This window comes from Perognathus longimembris, chromosome 13 (assembly GCF_023159225.1).
Source record: "Perognathus longimembris pacificus isolate PPM17 chromosome 13, ASM2315922v1, whole genome shotgun sequence".
Lineage (NCBI taxonomy): Eukaryota > Metazoa > Chordata > Mammalia > Rodentia > Heteromyidae > Perognathus > Perognathus longimembris.
In genome coordinates this window covers 46,616,510-46,634,315 of record NC_063173.1, presented here as the reverse complement: position 1 = coordinate 46,634,315, position 17,806 = coordinate 46,616,510, and the positions used below count along the sequence as shown (strand labels likewise).

Sequence of the window (17,806 nt, the reverse complement as noted above, 5' to 3'; positions counted from 1 at the left end):
AAAAATAGCCCACAAGTCTGCTATTTGGGGGTGGTCTCCGTGCTGAAGGCTTATTCTCAGTGTAGTGTAAGCTGGTGCCCTTGGGATTGGGGTCCATGTTCACAACTGCACTAGCCTGGCCCTCCAGCCATCAGCCCAGCTAATGCTATCGACCACCAGCCTTACTTCTCCATGAGGCCTCCTCAGGCAGCTTGAGCTTCCTGACAACAAAGCTGCTGTGCTTTAGAGCAGGAGAGAGGTCACAGTGTGTGCCCTCTTTCAGCTTCACTTTGGGAGTCAGGTGTAGCCGCCTCCTCCCCATCTGCTGCGGAGGAATCCAGAGGCTCAGAGAACTTTTCTGTCTCCCTCTGAGTGGGGGCGTGGCCTCTTTGGAGCACTTGACAAACTTAGTCCTTTAGTTGCTTCTTTCACAACGTTGGTGCTTGGGAAACGGCTCAGTGATGTCCCTCTACCCACAGTTAACAGTCACATCTGCCTTCATTCTCTTTTGGTGGCACCACTTTAGCTGTAAGGGGGAAGATGTTGGATACCTGGAGCAGTCATGAACGCACTCCACCATCTGTGAGTTTGTGAATAATTGATATGGATGCATTCTTTTACTGGTGGCTTTGTAAATGATGAGCCATACATGAAAACAAAAATATTTTTAAAGATCAGATTAAAAAGGATTATCCACAATATTCATATGTATGTATAGTAAGTACAAAGCCTCCTGAGTAGCTATGAGTACAGGAGTGCCTGGCTACTGTGGTTTCTGTTATCCGGAGCTATCCACATTGTGTGTTCATGGAAGAAGTCTGGGACTGGGAAAGCAGGATCAGAGGAGGACACCCTCACCCTTCACCCCTGCCCTCTCATCAGCTTTCTTTCCCTGTCTCCGTGAGCCCCAGAGATGATCAAGGAAGCTCTGGAAGGGGAGCAGACGTGATGCCCTTGCCCCTGCCACTGCACAAAGCCTGAGCATGAGGGGTTATTGGGATGGGGATGCTGATGCCCCTCTTTCCCTACACAGAAGACAATATCAAAGCTCAGAGGCTTGCAATGAGAAAGGTGTGAGTTTGTAGACAGCATTTAAGAACGGAGAGATTTCACATTGAAAAATAATGATGTGAACTTTATTAATTTTTTTAATTCCAGTCCTGAGGCTTGAACCCGGGGCCTAAGCACTGTCCCTGAGCTCCCCACCCCCACCCCAAAGGTTGGTGCTCTACCACTTGAGCCACAGCTCAACTTCTGGTTTTGTTGTTGTTGTTTTTTTTTGGGGGGGGGGGCGGTGGTGGTAGTTTATTGGAGATAAGAGTCTTATGGACTTTCCTGCTCAGGCTGTCTTTGAGACATGATCCTCAGATCTCAGCCTCCTGAGAACTAGGAGTACAGGTGAGAGCCACCGAAGACTGGACTGACACGTGAATGTTTTGATGGGCATTCTGACAGGATCGTCCCTGGCTAGACCTGGGCTGTGGCTGCCCTCAATGGCGCATCACTCACCCTCCGGCTGTCCACTGTCCCCACCACTCCTGTCTGGTTTCCCTCGTTCCTGGGACCTGTGTGCTTCCTACCGGCACTTGAGTTTGCACTCCACACAAAGAACATTCTGAGCAGCCACTGTTCCATTGCAGATCCTAGAAGGAAGATAGACAAAACTACGGACTCCTTTCTCTAAAATAAAGCCTCTATCGCCCCCTGGTGTCCACTGTGCTCAGTGCAGCCAATGTGGCGCCAGGGGCCAGACCTGGCTAAGGTGTGGGTCTTCACCTGTCAGTCTCAGGTTAACTCTCCCTGGCCAGGGGACTAGGAGAGGACAGACACCCAGGTCCCCACACTGGGTTCCAACTGCAGACACTCTACTCCGTTCAGACAAGAATGCTGGGGCTGGGGACTGCCAAAGGGGCAGAGCCAGGGAAACCACTCTATCAGCCCTGGGCAGGGCCAGGGGTGAGATGATCACTCAGCAGCTCAGCAAACCCACCTGAGTCATTGGAAGGAGGGTCCTGGGCAGGCTGGGTCAGGGCCAGGAAAAGCCTAGAACCACATTGTAGCACCACCGGCCTCATGATCTCCAACTGCTGCCCCACCTCCCAGGAAGGCAGCTTTGCAAACTAGGGAAACCACAGCAGAGCCAAGCGTTGCCCATCACAGCCTGTGAGGCCTGGGAAGCCTGGAAGGAGCTGGCGCCCGGCACCGCCTGCAGCTTGGCTCCACGGAAGCAGGGGCGGGGGGCGGCGGCAAAGTTCCCTGCCTACTTTGGGAGGAAGATGGAGGTGGCCCTGTAGGAAGCTCTTTAACCTGGCCCCTCCCCTTTGCTCCGTGATGTGACAGCCAGATTTCCAATCCCAGCCAGGATCTGTTGGGCAATTCCTAGACACACATATCCATCTTGGCATCCCCCTCGTCTTTAGAGCCACGCGGAACCCCTCTCCCCTCAGCTGCTTCACCTCTATGCACATCCCCGCCCACCCTGGGGTCCCCCTCCCAGAGCTCCCACACCACCCCTCCCAGAGATCGCACCCCACCCCATCCCTGAGCCCTGGCATCTCTGTCTCCTCCACTGGAACATTCTGTTTCTTTTGCTGTCTGCTCCTTCCACCCCATTCCAGGTCACCTCACCACCTTCCCGGACTCCAGGCATCGCCTGCAGGCTTGTTCTCCCTCGGCTCCATGGCCGCTCCTGCTACTCATGGCCCAAAGTGCCAGCTGTGTGGCACATGTGGTCTGACTCCGATTGCACCTCTCATTCCTCTCCACCCAAGCTTCTGTTCTACTTTTTCTTTCTTTTTAATTTTGAACGGTTATTATGCAGGTGATATACAGAGGGGAGTTACAGTTACATCAGTCAGATAATGAGTACATTTCTCTTTGGATCTTTTTTGTAGGCCTGAGACTGCGACTGGAACTTGATACCTGACACTCTCATTGGCTAGTGCTCTGCCAACTGAGTCATACCTCCAACCCTTCAGCTGCAATTTTTGTTCCTTAAATGTGCTCATCCCTTTTCCACCTCAGGACCTTTGCATATGCTGTTCCCCCATCAGAGACACTGTCCTTAGTGGCTATATAAGGATTCAAACCAGTGCATCTGGCTCTGAGGTTTCTGCTCTTCATTGGTGCCAGCATTGCTCTGTGCCCCAGAATACTGACCGCGCTCATGGCATTCTTTCTCAATTTCCCCCACTCTCAGGTGAGTTCTGTGGGCAGGACCTGATCTCCTCGAGTCCCACCAAAGTCAGCACAGACTAGGGGTTCTACACACATTCAGAACGAACCAACTGGCTCCCACAACAACATGAAGATGCATCTCACTGCCCCCCCCCACCTTGGTGAGGAAATGAAAGACTAAGCTGTGGTTACCTGGTCTCCATGGTAACAACAGGTCCCCTTCCTCTATCTTCCAGTCCTCTATGACTGCGGCCCCACCCCTTCAGCCCCCAGCCTCTGGCTCCAGTCACCCCTGCTCCCACCACCCCACCAGGAGGTGCCTACTGATGGATCAGTGGACTATACACTCTCATTCCTGAGATTCTCAGTGTGAACTGGAGATAACGATGATGCCCGCCTCCCAAGAGCTTTTGGGGGGAAATAAGTGAGCTGGTTGTGGGGCAGAGCACTCAGGCCTAGGCCTGGCAGTGTACTCGCTCAGTAAGCATTGGCTGGTATTGAAAATCATGTAGCCATTCACTTCCAGTGAGTCAAAGGAAAACCCGAAAACTATGACTTTGCATTGTAGTCATTGTTACAGGCCTCACTCCGCTCTTGGGGTAGAAGGTCTTGTGGGGGGGAGGTCAATATTGTTCATTGTTTTGGATTCCCCCAAAGTCATGGCTGGCACATACATAATAGACCTTCAATAAATGGCACTCAAGGGAAGGAGACCAGGGAAGGGCCAGGCCCATGGCATGTCATGGCCTCTAATGGCCAGTAGGTGTCGCCCTTGTCCCTGCAACAGGCCCCCCCAGTGCCCGCTGTGCAGGCTGCAGGGGAGGCGCTGGGAGAGGTGAGGGGTATGGAGGGATGGGGGTGGGGGTGTGTCCACTGGTCCACCTTCCCCCGGGAAAGAGCACCCCACACTCTCCAGCAACTGAAGCCTGCCGTCTTGAGGCGTGGCTTCCAGTCCCAGCTAGCGACACCAGAAGGTTCCACACTGCTCTGAGCTTCCATTTCCGCATCTGCGCATTGGGCCTTGGCTGTGACTGTAGGTCAGCGGTCATCCTCCAGCCTGACAACCCAGGGTGGAAGGAGCTGGAAGCTCCTGTTTCCACTCCCAAGCCCCCAGCTGTGTGACCTAGAGAGAAACACGTTCCTGCTCCCACCCTCTGCCTCTTTATCCCTCACAGAGGTAATAGCATCCCATAACAGCAGTTGACTGGGACAATACACACACACACACACACACACACACACACACACACACACCTTGCATAGTATATGTTATGGTTGGAGCCTTTTTTTTTTTTTCAGGTGCTCCTAGAGGAAGAAATGGAAGCTTCTCTTCTTTCCTGCCAGGTGCTGGTCCCTTTGCCGTGGCATCAAATGCCCAGCTGTCCCTGGGCATGACACCCTTGCCTCTGCATGCAGATCTAGGGACCCCCCCCCCCCACCACCCGCCCCTTCCTCCTCAGCCATCTTCGTTCTCCGGTATTGTGGGTAGCATTTTCTGGAAACTGTTGGGGCAGTTCAGGCTTGCCGCTTTTCAGCTTCAGGTCAAGTACACAGGTGGCCGTGTGCTGCACAACCAAAGAAAAGCCGGCCACACAGAATGATTACAGCCCCCAGTGGGTCCAGCCTGGGACTGAAAGGGCTGATTTGCGGCCCTGTCCGCTGTGCCCTGCCCAGCCCCTTCTGTAGTGGCCAGAACTCTGCCATCTTCTGGCCATTTTGGGGAATTGCCTCTGCTCTTGCCAGTTTGTACACTGGCCAAAAAAGGGAAGCCACCTCCAGTCCCTTGCTTGCTCTGTCTCAGGGCTCCATGCTTGGCCATCTCATCTGGTGAGGTATTCTCTGCCTCTCATTGAGAGGCAAGACTGGACAAAGAAGTGCCTTGTATGAAGACCAGCCTGACAGTGCTGCGTCTCCATTTCTGGGCCTTGGGCACCCCCCCAGCCCAGCTCCTTCTGGAGAGAGGGTTTGGAGTGAGGTGTGCCTTTTCCTGGGTGCCATCGGGTGACTTGGAAGGGCCCAAAGGCCCAGCAGCACCCTGCACAGAGTCCTCCAGCCAGAGGCTTGCTCTTGGTCAGGCCAGGGAGGAGGGGCTCAGTCAGAAGCTGCTGTGTCTGCGTCTACAACCCCAGTCACACGCTCCAGCCCTTCCCTGCCAACTGCAGCCTCCAGACACCTGTCGGATGATCTCCCCTCTGGCTTCTCTCCTGCTTACTGTTCCCTGACCTACTGGTTGTTCAACTTTCCAGCACAGTCCTGCCTCGGGGCCTTTGAATGTGTTGCTCTGTTTCTCAGGTATGCCTGCTGTGTTAAGAGACTTGATCTCTAGTTCCTGGCTACTGGGAGGCAGGTGGAACTTGAAGAAGCGGGGCCTGGTGGGAGGTCTTAAGCTACTGGGGTAGTGGCTGGGAAGGGGCTAGTGAGACCCTACCCCTTCTTCTTCCTCTCTCTTGCTTTCTGACAGTGAGATGAGCTGTTTTTCTCTACCGTGATCTGCTGCCTGCCGCAGATCCAAACGGACAGAGCCAGTCAATCCAGTGGAAATCCCAGAGCTGTGACCCAGAACAACCTTTTTTCTCTCCACAAGTCGACTGTCTCGGATGTTTATTATAGTGACGGAAAACTGACAGACATGATGCCTTCCCTTCCTACCTCTTCTCAGACTCCCAGGGCAGCTTCCCTGGCCTGTTGGGTTAGACAGTGACCCTGCTCCCATTTTCTTTCACCTATAAAGCCCAGGGGATGGACAGGATCAGGCCTCCAGTTTGACCTATGGTGAAGTGGAGGCTCAGAGGCAGAGCCAGAAATGCCTGCAAGGTCACCCGGCAAGTCTCAAGGGCAAGGGGAATGCTCACCTCTGGGTCTTCTGAATCTCAGTATGGCTCTCTATTGTCTGGACTTTAAATCTCCATAGGCTCAATGCTGCCTGGGCCTGCTGCTCCACAGGTGAACTGACCCCACTGCTACTTCTAGCTTCTTTTTTTTTTTGCTCGTTAATTGGGATTAAGAAGAGATGGCTTTTTGTCTGTGCTGAGGTTGGCTTCCAATCAAGATCCTCAGATCTCAACCTCCTGAGTAGCTATGAGTACAGCCGTGAGCCACTTGGAGCCTAGTAGGGAGAGGGTGTTTTTGTTGTTGTTGTTGTTGTTTTTTTTCAGGAAAGCCAATGCCACTTAAAGGCGTGACTACTTTGGGGTCAGGGAAGGGAGACCTGGGGGATGGGGGGATGGGGGTGGGGAACCAGGAGGTTGGAAAGAGCCTGGGTGCAGGGCATGAACACAGAATCAGGACAGGGCTGGGAGTGGAGGGTACATGTATGGGCTCCGTATGCCAGGCACTGCCCAGTAGCTCCTGTTCTTCCCGACTCAAGAATTTAGAATTCACCTATAAGAGCCTTTGAGATGTGGAAGCTTATGCTGCCATGGTGGCTGTATCATCCCCAAGGGACTCTGGACTGGAGCTGAGCCTCAATTTCCCCCCTGCAGAATGGAAGAATGGCTGTGCCCAGCCTGTGATGTACAATACTCCAGAAGTCAAATGAAACTGTCCTCATTTCCCTTGTAGTTTTCTGATTATGTGGGCCATTCTGGTTTCTTCACCCCCAGGCTCTGCCGCTTCCTGGGGTCACCTAAGGACAGAACTTATGGCCCCACCCTCCCAGACACCTGGGGGCTGACAGGGTCTCAGAAGCCTGGCCTCAGGGCTGTGCAGGAACATGGGGAAGCATTCACCCCCTCACTTTCTTACTCTCCTAGGGACCCCGGGGCCCTCAGGGCTGTGGAGTGGGTGTGCCCATGGCAGTAGTCACTGAAAGTCTCACTGTGCTGGCTCTTTTGAGTGTCGGGGTGGCATGAAGAAGAGAGGTGCTTTCATCAATTGGATGGGGAAAGCAAAGGACATGGTGTTAGCTACCCAGGCCAGAGGTACTTTAGTCACCAGGACTGGAAGCATAGGTGAGCAGGAAGAAGGATGAGACAGGCTAAGGGAGTGCAGGCTAGGCTGCAAAGCCCACCATCCCTCCCATGAGGGAGGAGCTGCTAGGACTCCCATGTCCTGCCTGAGGCCATTGCTCTGTGCCTAGCATGACGGTTCCCTTCCATTGACATCAGAGCTGGGAAACTGCACCAGGAGCGGGGACCTCCAGGCATGTGGGTGGGATATGCTACTTAAGTTGGCCAGACATGTCACAGAACACCACGCTGGGTTGCCTGAGGCAGAGGGGGAGGCTGCTGTAATGCTGGACCCAGATGGGGCTGGAGGAGATGCTGACCTCCCAGGGGATGGGAAGAGAAGGGCTTGATTCCTCTAGCGGTCCATTTTGTTTAGGGAGCCCAGCAGCTGAGTAGTGGTAGAGATGGACTCAGCATCACAGGTTGTCCAGGACTGCCTGCAGTCATGGAAGGGGTACAGAGTCCTGGGTCCCCCCTGGACCCTCGCTAAGATGCAGCACTAAGCAGCTCTCCTGGTCATTATCGTCCTTCTCCCTACCTAAAGCTTCCATGATGGTCCAGGGGGACAGATTTGTTTTCTCTGCTGGTTAAAGGATTAAAAGGCAGTAAAGTGTTTAAAGCAGACAGCAAGTTTATTTAAAAGTGCAAATAAAGGATAATAATGAAATAGACTCTCCATGGAGAGGAGCCCCCACGGATGGAGTCTAATAGACTCCTCTGATAGGGTGATGATTATAATTTGGAGCTTCTCCCCTGGGCTCTGTGCTGATGGAGTGAGGGTTTGTGCCTGCTCTGACCTGGTCCTGTCATTGGCTGAGCTGGAACCCAGGGCATTGTGGGTGGAAGTATTGGAAAGGGATCCCAGGGAATTATGGGAAGAAACATTGGGAAGGGAGCCCAGGGCATTATGGGAGGAAGTGTTAGGAAGGGAACTCAGGGCATTACAGGAACAAGGATGGGTCGCGTGTTGCCTGCCATGTGTTATGTCTGTACTTTTTGGTATCCCTGTGCAGCTGAGGAGCTCTCCTCTCTCTCACCACCATGCCACTGACTCTTGGGCAGTCCAGGATCTTGCACATCTGCAGGTACAGCCCACAGACCCCGTCCCCTCACATTCAGTCAATCCCCTTTCTCTCCTGGGAGTCCAGATCCACAGGAACCACAACCAGAGCACAGTGAGCCAGGTTTGTGGCAGCTTCTGGTTTCTGGGCCTGGACTCTACCAACTTGGCCTAAAAGAGGGCACAATGGCCTTAGCAGGAGGTCTCAGTGGACAGATGTATAGAGCAGATGAATGAGAGATGAAATGGAAGCTCTGGGACCCAGGAGGCAGAGCCCACCTGGTGTGGTTCAGTGAATAAAATGTTCCCAGGATATGTGGTAGCTATCCTGGCCCTCAGGGAAAGTGATACAGTTCAGACATGACTGGTCAAGGTGGGGGCCCATTCTCCTGTGGGGAAAAGAAAGGAGGACATCTGTGATAGGGTCCTTCCCCATATTCATCCCTCTTTCCATCAGCCTGAGCATTCTGATTGGAGGGGCTCAGTGCCTAATGGAACACCCTTTCATGACTCTGGGGGGGGGGTTGCAAGTGTGCGTGCGTGCGTGTGTGCGCGCGTGCGTGCACACACACACACACACACTTGCCTATACTAGGACTTAGATGCAGGCCTCTTTCTCTTACTTGGCTTTTTTCTTTCTTCTCAAGGTTGGTGCTCTACCACTTGAGCCACTTCTGGCTTCAAATGGTGATCCTTAGATCTCCTTAGATCCTGAGTAGATAGGATTACAGGCACGAGCCATTAGTGTCTTGGCCCCTGCCTGGCATTTGGGAGACATTTTCAAGTCAGGAATAAATTAGGTGTGGACCGGAAGTCACACAGAAACGAGCTGGGAGGCATTGAGCTAGTACTTTAATTTCTTTCTTTCTTTTTTTTTTTTTTTTTTTTTTTTTGGCCAGTCCTGGGGACTGGACTCTGGGCCTGAGCACTGTCCCTGGCTTCTTTTTGCTCAAGGCTAGCACTCTGCCACTTGAGCCACAGCACCACTTCTGGCCATTTTCTGTATATGTGGTGCTGGGGAATCGAACCCAGGGCCTCATGTATATGAGACAGGCACTCTTGCCACTAGGCCATATCCCCAGCCCCAAGTAGTACTTTAATTTCTTTGAGAGTCCCTAGAATAAGAATACTTTTCCCGATACTTAGGTTGCTAGGTGTCAACCCATCCCCTTCCTTTGCCTATAGGATTCATCCCCTTCATTTACCTATAGGATTCATAGCCAGGATCCTGTAGCCTCCTTCTCAACCCCCAGTGGTAACAGACTTTACAAAAGGAGCAAGTGGTCACCCATGCCCAGGGCTGGGAATTGATGAAGAAAAAGAAGCACGAAGAAGAATTGTCTCTTTCCTGAAGCAACCAAAAGACCAAGGTGACTTGAGTCCAGGTATTTGCAAGCTCAGATATTTCCCAGTCCACCCTACTATCTGCCTCATGGAATGAATTGTAGACTTTAGACTCAAAAAAACTCAGAGATGCTGACCCAGACAGGCTAGCAAGGGTATAGTAGTGGGTTGGGGGAGGCAGGGGAGCAGGCTGAGGTGGGTGGGGCCTGGAGAGGGGGTTAGGCATTCCTTAAGGAGGACATTCTGCAGAAGGAAGGCCTGTGCTACACTCCTGAGTGGCTCAAGATGAGGCTGGGACTGCTGGAGTAGGGTGGGCCGGGCAAGGGCAAGGATTTGGTCCCGTGATGCAGAGAAAAGCAGTGATTTCTCCTTTGCCTTGGAGGTGGGGGGCAAGCTGAACGCCAGCTGTCAGAAAGGCTCCTGCATTCTTCTGGGAGTCTTCAGCCCAGAACTTGGAGCCTCAGAAAAGTTGGACTCCTTATCCCTTTGAGACAGCCAAAGAATCAGGGCCTTTCATCCTAGAAAAGAAAACTTCCCCTCCAGCCCTGCCACTTGATTGAATTCAGCAGGGCTTTTTATTTCTAATTCAGGAAGTGTCCTGACAATAAAGACATCATCAATATATTAACTCACCTCTTCAAGATTTCAAGCACATCCTAGGGGGAGTTTTCCAAATGGAAAACACCACCAGAGGACTGGCCAACAGTGTGGTCCTGGCTATTGCTGCTTTTACGGCTGGACTCTCAGAAGGGGCTGCTGGGCGAGGGGTGGGGGGCTGGGGGTGGTGGAAGTGGGAGCTGAGTGACAAGTGCACAGGCCAAAGCTGGGCAGGGCAAACTCCTGCGGTGAGGACAAGTCCCCGCCATCAGGCAGTCATTTACTTCCATGTGCTTCGGCAGAAGTTGTAAGAACTTGCAGCCAGCAATGGCAATGTTAGAAATCTTGGCCATGCTTTTAATCCAATGGCCACCCCCCTAGGAAGGCATTGCAAGCTGGATGCTGGTGACTCAGGCCTGTAATCCTGGCTACTCAGGAGGATGAGATCTGAGGATTGCAGTTCAAAGCCAGCCCAGGGCAAGAAAGTCTATGAGACTATTATCTCCAAGTAGCCACCAAAAAGCTGGAAGGGGAGCTGTGGCTCAACTGGTAGAGTGCTAGCCTAGAGTGAAAAAGCTAAGAGCTCTGAGTTCAAGCCCCAATACTGGTACAAAAAGAAAAGAAGAGAAAGAAAGAGAAGGAAGGAAGGAAGGAAGGAAGGAAGGAAGGAAGGAAGGAAGGAAGGAAGGAAGGAAGGAAGGAGGGAAGGAAGGAAAGAGAGATGAAGGAAGAAAAAGAGGAAGGAAGAGGGAGGGCAGGGAATGAGGAAGGAAGGAAGGACATTTTAGCGCATCCGGCTCTTAGAATCCCCAGTCCTCAAGACACCTCTGTGCACAGGATGTGCTAGGATTTATCTGTAGGCCTTGCTCAAGTCTGGCGAGGCAGCTAGCTGCTGCAAGAGGCACAGTGAGCCCTCCAGCCCACTGTGAGGTACAGACATGAGTCACAGGTTTCAATGGAGGAAGAGCTGGGGCAGGAGGGGGGGGCACAATCATCACAGAGTCATGGACTGAGCATGGCTTGGCCTGACTCAGCCCAGGTTCTGCCTGGGGTTCCAGTGATGTGGATACTGTCATCATTTGAGGGGAGGAGTGTGGCTCCCAGAGCTGGCCCCTCTTGCTTCAGGGTGCCCCTCACCACTGTAGGCCATGGGCTGTCTTTGGGAAGGAGGGTCCCTGAGATTGTTTTCTTGGAGGTGGTCTCATTCCCTTGTCATAGGGTGCCATTGGTCCCTCCTGCCCTTCCTGCATTCCCAGGTGGCTGCAGAGAGAATAGCTCAGAACCGAGACATGTGCAGTGAGGAGATGGGAGGCCAGGCCTTTCTCCTGCCTTTTAAATTCATTTGTGGGTGCAAGTAAGGAGTCAGTACTTTCTAAGAAAGGCAGTTTCTGAGTCCCTGCTACATGAATAGGTGACTGGCTACATGGGGGTGATAGAGTCAGGGTAGTAGCAAAGACTCTGGCCCAAACCCCTTTGTGCAGGGGAGGGGAGGAGTCACACGAGGGATGAGGCCCCAGCTCTGGCTGTCTCTGATCTCCAGCTCACACCTCCTTCACCTTCAGCATCAAAGCCATACCGATTTCCTAGTGGGAATTTCCACCTCCATTCATCGAACAGATTCCTACAGAGAATCTTCTAGAAGCCAAGGCTTGTGGTTTTTATTTTTAATTTTTTTCTTGAGTAATGAAAGCAGCAAGCACAAGGAAAGAAGAAAGCAGTCCCCAGCCCGCTTCCCTATCACCCCAAGGCCCCGGCTCTTACCAGGGGGTGTTCAGCTTCAAATTCTTCCTCACCCACAAGGAACAGCCCCCCTCCCCTCCCTAGAACCTTGATAGGTGGGAGGAAGTGCAGGTGAGCACTTGTAGGGCCTGCCCTTCATTCCTCCCCACCCCCACCTCTAGCCTCTGCCCTACAACTTTATGGTTTCAGCTTGGTCTGGGACAGGCCAGGGGCAAGCGAGCCCCCAGGGAGCCTGGATCTGCTTCAGGAGGGGGCAGGAGGAGGGAGGCACGCAGAGGTGTGTTTTGAAATCTGCTTCCTTTTGGCCACGCTTGAACTTCCAAGCTGCCTGGTTTGACTGACAGGCGGGAAGGGAGCGCTGACTCCCCGTGGAGCCCTGGGGCAGAGATGGAGGGGCTCTGCAGGGGCTCAGGCTGCATCCTCGGCCTCCAGCTCTCAGGGCCTGGGGGAGGGGGCTCTCTGGGCCTACGGAGGCCAGTGTGGGGATGGGGGTCTTGAAGGCAGACACAGAACCCAGATTCATAGCAGGTCTGAGCCCCTTGGCATCCATCTGCAGGCGGGTGGGGGTGTCAAACCCCACCAAGAACAAGGTAAGTATCCTTTACTGCACTCCTGTTCATTCATGGAATCTGCTGATGACACGCGCCCCAGAGCTGCCATTTGTGGGCCTCCTCTCAGCGTTATCTCCTGCTCTTCCATTCCTACCAAACTCCTTACCCAGAATCCCTTGCACCTCCGTGTTCCTGGCAGCCTGGGCCAATAGAAATGACTGACTGGGGGTGAGAGGCAAGGGAGGAACCCGGGTACTTCTGTCCCGTTATCTTCCACTTTGGTGGCCCCCAGAGCCATAGCTAAGGGTGACCTCCCTGCCTCCAGCTCTAAAGGACAACCCGTGCCTCATGGCTTCTCCAGCTGGTGCCAGGCAGGCCCCTCAGGCTTTCCAACCCCTTAGGAACAAGCGCCTATATTAAGCACCCTCTGCTGAAACCCCGGGTAGGAGCTCTGCTGTCTCACTGGATCCTGACTCTCAGTGGCCTCAGTCACTTGTTGAGGACTTTGTCCTGAGTCAGGTAGAGAACAGCCGTAGTGGTGTGAACACAGAGGGCAGTGGGTACAGTGAGCAGGTCTGCAAGTGCGGACAGAGCCCACACGGGGGTGGGGGTGGGGGCTGCGCTCACCTTGGTCCGCAGAGCAGAGTCTGCAGGCAGTGAGCAAGCAACCTCTGTACACTGTTCCCCAACCTCAAAGCCATTCGGAGGCTCCTATTTCCACTGCTGGGAGGGGGAATAAAGGATGGCATGTCTGAGCACTTGCCTCAGTCCCCAGCACTCCCAACTGCCCAGTCCCAAGCAGCGTGGCTGTGCCTAGGACCCTGCCTGCTCCACATTGCCTACTGCCTGCAGCTGGCAGTTTGCAGAGGGAATTATCCTGGAGAGGGACAGTGATGTCCCCAGGGTCACGGAGCCAGGGGACACAGGTCACCTTATCCTGGTATCTGGCCCAGAGCTGCCTCTGCCTTGTGAAAGCTTCCTCTGTGCCAAGGCTCAGCTGCAGATTTAGCATCTCCCTCCTCCCTTGGCCACTTCTCTGTGGGTCACAGCTGAGGCACTACCAGAAACCACAGCGCTGGGCCTCAGGCCAGAGCCCGCCCCCTCAAGACCCCCTTTCCCATGGCCAACATCCTTACATGGCTGTCCTGAGGCTGGGCTGTGAGCCTGGGCCATAGCTCTCTGGATGTGGGGAGCAGCACCTGTAGCCAGCCCTGGGGGTTTGAGAGGGGCCAGGCAGTGGTAGAGAGCAGAGAGGCAGGACTCCAGGACATCTGGGCTGGGGAATGGTGTCAAACACCCATTCAGCAGGTGAGGGCCTGGGTGTGCCTGGCCTTGAGAGTTCCCAGGAGAAGCTGAGGCCTCAGAAAATGGTGAGCTGGGCTGGGAATTGGTGTGTGTGGTGGGGGGGGGGGAGCAGCCATCTCATGTAGATGGGGGAACTGAGGCGGAGAGGAAGATGGTTTGTTCATGCAAGGGCCCCCTGACTTTCTTCCTTACCTTTCCTAGATGAGAGCCAATCAAAAATCAGGTAGGCTCTGTGTGTGTGTGTGTGTGTGTGTGTGTGTGTGTGTGTGTGTGTGTGTATGTGCACACATGCATGCTTGTGCTTGCTTGTGTGTCTATTGTCCCTTAGCTTTTTCACTCAAGGCTAGTACTCTGTGCCTTGAGCCACAGCCTCACTTCTGGCTTTTTGGTGGTACTTTGTGCCTAGGCTGGCTTTGAACCATGATCCTCAGATCTCTACTTCCTATAGCTTGGATTACAGGCATGAGCAACTAGTGCCTGGCCAGAAATAAATTCCTTAACATCCCAAATACTTTAGCTTAAAAAGCCAGGTGGAAGGAGGCAGTCCGTCCCAGGCTACGGCAGCCAGATTTCTGAAATTAAATGCTGCATCTGCCTGAAACACTTTCTGTCCTTTCCTATGTCCTTCAGCCCACCTTTTTTTTGGGGGGGGGGTGAAGGGAGGACATCACTCATTCTTCTTCATTATTTATTCATTCATTTCTTCATTTCTCACTAAGCCAGTACTCATTGAGTAAGTGCAGTATGCCAGATGCCAGAGGCTGAGAGAAATGGTCATAAACCAAGTAGTATGAAGCCTCATACCAGATACTCATGCAGGACAGAGGCTAGGGATTCACAGTGTGGTATTTTAGATTTAGGGGGCCAAGATAGTCACTTGCAAGGGGTGACAGGTGACTTTTGACAGCATGAATTATTTTCCCAAGGTTACATTTCATGTCTGGCAGGCTTTCGGGGCTCTTACTCCATGAAAATGAAATAGCTACCTGTGTTAATGAAGTATTCCAATACTTATAATAATGTACACAGTGGGTGCTGTGCTCACAGTAGGTGAAGGCGTGACTGAATACTGAATGAATGACAGACAGAGGCTGGGAATCTTTGCAGGTTCCAGTGTTGATGATGGCTCTGCCCCAGTGAGATTGCAGATAGGCCTGCCAGCCTCCCTCCCAGAGCCCCACTTCCCTAAGGGTCTGAGCGTATTAACCCCTCAAAGGAGAGTAAAAGACCCTAGAGGTAGTAGGATGTAGAGGCAAAGAGGGGGCCATCTTGCATTGCTCTGTCCCCTTCCCAGCCAGCTTAGGTGGTGAGAGAAGACAGCCATCGGGTTGGGAATCTAGATAGGAGGTGAAGTGTGTTGGCAACTCCACCCACCAGCTTGGTGGTGTGGTAAGCCTAGGGGGTCAGGGTAAGTGAGTCCTGGCTCAGTATAGCTCAGCTGGCTGGCTTCCAGGATTTTATTCCACCAAAGAAAGGTCCTTTTTGGGTAGGGCATGTTGGAGAAGACTTTGCGGGTCTTCAGGGCAGGAGATGAGGGGGAAAAGGAACCCCAATGCACTGTTGGTGAGAATGTATACTGGTACAACTGCTCTGGACAGCAATCTGGAGGGTCCTCAAAGAAACTGAACATAAAGCTTCTCTATAGCCCAGCCATACCACTTCTGGGCATCTACCCAGAACATCACAAGCCAGGACACCATAAAGACACTTGCATATCCATGTTCATTGCTACACTATCCACAATAGCCAAGTTGTGGAAACAGCCCAGATGCCCTACAATAGATGAATGGAACCAAAAAAATGTGGTACCTATATACAATGGAATTTTACACAGCCATTAGAAAGAATAATATTATGTCATTTGCAGGGAAACGAATGGGCCTAGAACAAATCATGTTAAGTGAGGTAAGCCAAGCTCAGAGAGACAAATGGTGCATGTTTTCTCTTATATGCAGAAGCCAGATCTAATATACACTGGGACATGATAAATTGTACAGGACTCTAGGTGTTCACACACAGTGAGCCCAAAAGAGGATACTCTTAGAAGAGGAACAGAAAGGCACAAGGCCTATATGCATCTGATCATACAAAATAATATTTATCTAAATGACCTCAAGGAAAAGGAAAAAAATATTTTTTCTTTTTTGCTGTTTTTTTTTCATTTTCTTTTTGTCTTGTTTGTTCATCTGTCTGTCTTTGGGAGGGTAAGATGGGCACAGAAATGGAGGGACAAGGGCTGAGCAAATAAAGCAGTTACACTATGTTGAAAATGAACTGTGCAATTTGTAAGTGGGGATGGGAGAGAAAAACTGGATGAGAGTGAGGGAAGGGTGACATTGTCCAAAGAGAAATGTACTCTTCTCCTGACCTATGTAACCATAACCCCTCTCTCTGTATATCACCTTTATAATAATAATTAAAAATTTAAAAAAAAGGCCAGGTGGCAGTGGCTCATGCCTATAATCTTAGCTACGCAGAAGGCTGAGATCTGAGGATCATGGTTCAAAGCCAGCCTGGGCAAGAATGTCCATGAGATTCTTATCTCCAATGAACCCCCAGAAAGCCAGAAGTGGCACAGTGGGTCAAAGTAGTACAGTGCTAGCCTTGAGCACAAAAGCTCAAGGACAGCACCCAAGCCCTGAGTTCAAGCCCCACAACTGACCAAAAAATAGGAAATAAGAGAGAAAGAGAGAGAGAGAGAGAGAGAGAGAGAGAGAGAGAGAGAGAGAGAGAGAGAGAGAGAGAACAAAGGGCGAGAGAAAGAAAGAAGGGAAGAAAGAAAGAAAAGATGACCCAGGAATTCTGCCTCTGTTCCCCAGTGGGAAAGGCCAGATACCCAGGCACAATGTCCCACTATCATTCCTGAGAGAGGAGGTGTAGGGACATCCTGGGGGGGGGGCAGGGAGAAAGGATGGGGCACTACAGAGCCATTGCCTATCCACGAGACTCTGACAGGCGGTGACTCCTCTCTGCACCCCAATGTTTCCAGTGTATAACATGGGGGTGATCATCTTCTACTGACCTCCCAGCATGGCTGTGGGAATCAAGAGGAGGGGAGTGCACATGAAGCCACAATCTTAGATGAAGACAGATGCGGGATGATAGACTCAGAAAAAGGGCAAGAAGAAGAGGGGGAAATGTCCACATTTATTGGTTCCCCCTGTGGCAGTGTTCAGCTACACAAGTCAAGCACTTATGTGCTTTGGAGTCAGAGAGATCTGAGTTTGAATCTTGGTGAAGGATTCTCTGAGCCTCAGTTTTCATGCCTATAAAATGGAGGAACAATTGGGTGCTGGTGGCTCACACCTGTCATACTAACTACTCAGGAGTCTGAGAAATGAGGAGCAAGGTTTGAAGCCAGACCTTGCAGGAAAGTCTGTGAGCCTCTTATCTCTAGTTAGCCACCAAAACATCAGAGGCATGACTTAAGCGGCAGAACACCTGCCTGAAGTGCAAAAAAAAAAAAGCTAAGGGACAGTGCTTAGGTGCTGAGTTCAAGCCCCAGTACTAGCACACATAACAAAGGATGAGCCCAGCAAATAGTAAAATATGGACGGAGTACGGCCTCTGGCACACAGTAAAACCCTAGCAAACAGTATTGCTAATATCACAAGATTTCAGATGTCAAGTTGAAGGAAAATGGCTTCCCTGCCTCACTAGACCTCAAACTTACCACCAGGTAAGACCAATTATCAGATGATTGTGGGAGAGATTACTGGAGACAAAAAAAAAAAAAAGGAAGAAGGAGTTCCTGATGCCCAGGTGGAGCAGGGGTGCAAGGAAGGAAGCATTTAATGGTGGGAAATGGGTCCAGGCTGAAGGGGTGGTTGGGACTTCTGGGTCACTGGACACTCTAGGCAGAGGGATCTGCTTGGGTCATGGCTGATGGCTGAAGAAGGGAGTCGAGATGGGTAAACAGTAGGTTTTAGAGGGCCATAGAGGGTGTTAACAGGAGACACCTAGTCCCCCCTGCCTCGAGTTCTCAGTGACTAGACCTAAGGAAGGACACTGGCTTCCTAACTCTCTGTGTGTGACCCGGAGTCACCCCCCCCCCCATTGTGCCCAGCCTACTTCCCCCTCCATCACACAGGGTGCAAATCCAGTGG

The 17,806-nt window shown here is 52.1% G+C and overlaps 1 long non-coding RNA gene across 1 annotated transcript; it reads left to right on the top strand.

The window, feature by feature from the left end:
- Positions 1-5,437: 5,437 nt before the first annotated feature.
- Positions 5,438-9,656, top strand: LOC125362304. Its single transcript, XR_007213055.1, has 3 exons — positions 5,438-5,448; positions 8,117-8,287; positions 9,528-9,656. It is a non-coding gene; the product is annotated as an uncharacterized LOC125362304 (long non-coding RNA).
- Positions 9,657-17,806: the final 8,150 nt, after the last annotated feature.